We start from the raw sequence: 3,285 nt of genomic DNA, 5'->3' as shown, positions 1-3,285 counted from the left end.
GGGGGGGGGCGGCCCCGCGCAGGCGCCGCCCGGGCGGGCTGAGGGGAGCGGCGGGGAGGTGGCGGCTGAGCGGCGGTCGCTGCCCTCAGAGCCGCGCACCCAGCAGGGCTCCCTCACTAACCCTGCTCGTTACATCTCTTTTTCAGGTACCTGTAAGCCCACAAGGTTCTTCTCAGCGCCAGCTCCAGCAGCTCAGCGAAGTAACACAAGCGAGATTTTGCTCGTCTTTCCCATTTTCCCGGCCCTTGCCTCAGTGTGTTGCGGTGTTGCATCAGCCACTTTTAGGTTTAGTGTGCTTTGCCTGCATATAGCGTTTGTGTCCTTTGTAATTAATTGCAGGTATTGTACCTGACGCATATGGAACAGTTATTTAAAAAAAAATAAATAAACATATTCAGGACACAGTTCATGTCTTGAGAGAACAGAGGATGCTTTAAAACCCAAGGTTTGGTTTTAAACCTCACTTGGCTTTACTGGTACATGTACCATCCATAGGTAATAGTCCACAATCCTTTGCTGCTTTGTCAAAACACTGTATTCAAATTGTATTAGATTTTGTAATTAGGCTGCAAAGAACCTAAATAACCGCAAGGGACCATATTATATACCCGGCTTATTATATGCCTGGCTCATTTAACACAAAGGTAAGTAACTTCTGGAGGCACTGAAAATGTATTGCTGTATCCTTAGCTCTTTAATGCCAAAGTTACCAGACTTCTGGATGTCCATCCAGCTGGTTTCTTCAGCCAGGGCGGGTCTGCTGCCTTCTTGGAGGGAGGCAAACAGAAAACTTTAACTTCACACGAAAAGCAGAGTTTTCTCCCCAGTTCCACTGCTGCAGATGTATTATATAGTATAAAGGCAAAGATCTCATGATAAACAGAGGTATCTTATCCAGACTATGCTTTCAATATTATGAGTATTTACATAAAGTATGTGTACTGTAGAGAGGGAGCAGAAAGTGAGTGCAGAAATGCAGAAAATAAGTCATAAAGGCCTGGATATATGACGTCATAATTCTCACCCTGCCGGTGAAATACCGGAGATAGATGAGTGTTAGCTACTATTTCCAGTTCAATGTGTTTTTGCCATGCCCCTGATAGAGCCTGCTTCTGAGAGGAGAGATGTTGTACAGTTCTCTCTTTCTTCCAGTGCATTCTCCTCATATAGAGTCACCAAGCCTTTGATGGTGCTCAGAACTGTGCTTATCTTCCCAGACACTTTATTGAAAAAGTGGTATCTTTTGCTACTCTTCAGGGGCACTGTGGCTATCAGTAATAGTTTTCAATCCCAGAGATCTGTAATAACAGAGTTCACAGAACTGTTCAAAGATGCTGTTAAAATCTTGGTAATCAGATTGCTTTTTCAATAAAAATGCATTGCTTCCATGCACAAAGGCAGGGCATGCAGTGGGACTACCAAACACCTGAAAAAACACACCTAAAAATAGGAGAAAAACAAACGTTACAGAGGCCCAACATTTGATACATCAATTTGACATATTTCTGATTGTTTGTATTATATATTATATTTGATTTTACATTCACACAGCTGGATTGCACCTGACTACAAAGACAGAGCAAAGAAGGAACACTAGTAACTGGCAAGAAAGGAGACTTTCTCTCTTCCCCCCCCCCCCCACAGCCCATGCCAGCCACACTGTACAGCCATTGCAAACTTGACTGCATTTGGATTATTCTTGGGGTGTTTTGATGTGACTCAAAACACTGCAGGTGTTTTCAGACACTAAAGGGCAATGAACAGGGATTTTCTTATGTAGCCTTTTGGCATTTGATGTATAGGAATATCAACTGTATAGAGAGGTGCAGGGACATTATTTAAGTAGACATGATATAATACTATTATGAAAATAAAAGTCATTACTTGTGTGTCAAGGTAGAGATCAGGGTGTACCAGACTGTAAACCCTTCTGTGGGCAACACCTGTGGCTTATGCTTTTCCAAGCCTTTAAACTGCATTGAACAAATTGGAATAAAAATGTAATTGGAGGAACTATTCTGCAAGGACAGGAAATGAACTAAATAACCTAATAGTTTTCTCCATAATTCTTTTTTGGAACTTCTATTTTGTGAAAAAGTGAAATTGAAGCCATTGGCTAAAACAACACTTTAATTAATCAGACTGTCTATTTAGCTCTGTTCAGCAGGTGGTGTAGAGTAACTTTCATTAGTCCCTGACACTCCAGCAGGGAGAACCTGCTGAAATACATATTTCTCACAATCTTCTGGAAAATGCAGAAGCTTCCCTTTGTTTTCTCAATTTTTTTGCTGATAGATTGATATTCTCCTAATGTGATTTGTTTTATGAGTGACTAACTTAATAAAGCTGGTTTAAACACCAACTGACAGGGCTAGGAGGAAATTGGTAAAGATGTTACACAGAAAATTTGTCAATGTTCAGCCCTAAAAGCTGGAAGAAAGTTTATGTAGAAATAAGCAGAAAAATACCAACCATCTAGAAGAGAATTTCTACGAGGCCTTTTAAAGACTGCAGAGCTGAGAGAAAAATCTTTTTGTGGAGATTGGCAGGAAATACTTTGCAGCCATCATCCCATATAAATATTGGGTGTACATTTAATACCTATATTCTTATGTGGTGGAGCAATAGAATATTATTTATTATGAGCTTTTTATTAAGGGAATAGTGTGATTTCTCTGCCAAGTGTAAAGGTAAGTATTGATAGCTAAGGCGGGAGCAAGACATAAAGGTTGATAATTGTTTGATACCATAAATTGCAACTTTGCACAGTTTATGTTTTACCAGTTAAGTACTATATTTTTATATTAAGTACTTTATTTTGACCTATACTGGTCAAAATTTGCAGCAGACTTGAAGATTAATAGCCCCAGAGAGGCAGGGACAAGCTACTTCTCTTTTACCTCATGTTTCTGAAAAAGAAGTGGCCCTTCTGATCCCATTAGCCCAACCAGGGGCTGACCCTACAATTGTTTGTGTGCTGGCAGGTGGAGGAATCCACAGAGAATGAAACACAATGCTCGCTCTGAAAAGGAGCCCTGGAATGTATTCATCACCTGCTAAAATTCAAAATTCTATCTACAGTCTAAAATATGAATATAAGACAAAATGAAGAGGTTAAATTATCATTATTTATTGAAATAGAGCAAAAATTAGTAAGATCTTGTCATTTAGGAATAAAATAAGAGCTTACAGTAATCTTAGAATCATAATCATAGAATGGTAGAATGGTTTAGGTTGAAGGAACCTTAAAGATCATCTCATTCCAAGCCCACTGCCATGGGCACA

At 39.9% G+C, this 3,285-nt stretch overlaps 1 long non-coding RNA gene across 1 annotated transcript; it reads left to right on the top strand.

Moving 5' to 3' along the window:
• Positions 1 to 34: 34 nt before the first annotated feature.
• LOC113948272 lies at positions 35 to 2,013 on the top strand. Its single transcript, XR_003528074.1, has 2 exons — positions 35 to 146; positions 1,552 to 2,013. It is a non-coding gene; the product is annotated as an uncharacterized LOC113948272 (long non-coding RNA).
• The last annotated feature ends 1,272 nt before the right edge of the window (positions 2,014 to 3,285 follow it).

Source organism: Corapipo altera, unplaced genomic scaffold (genome assembly GCF_003945725.1).
Source record: "Corapipo altera isolate COAL_440 unplaced genomic scaffold, ASM394572v1 51, whole genome shotgun sequence".
NCBI lineage: Eukaryota > Metazoa > Chordata > Aves > Passeriformes > Pipridae > Corapipo > Corapipo altera.
Note: the sequence above shows the minus strand (reverse complement) of the source record. Positions and strands in the feature narration are given on the sequence as shown.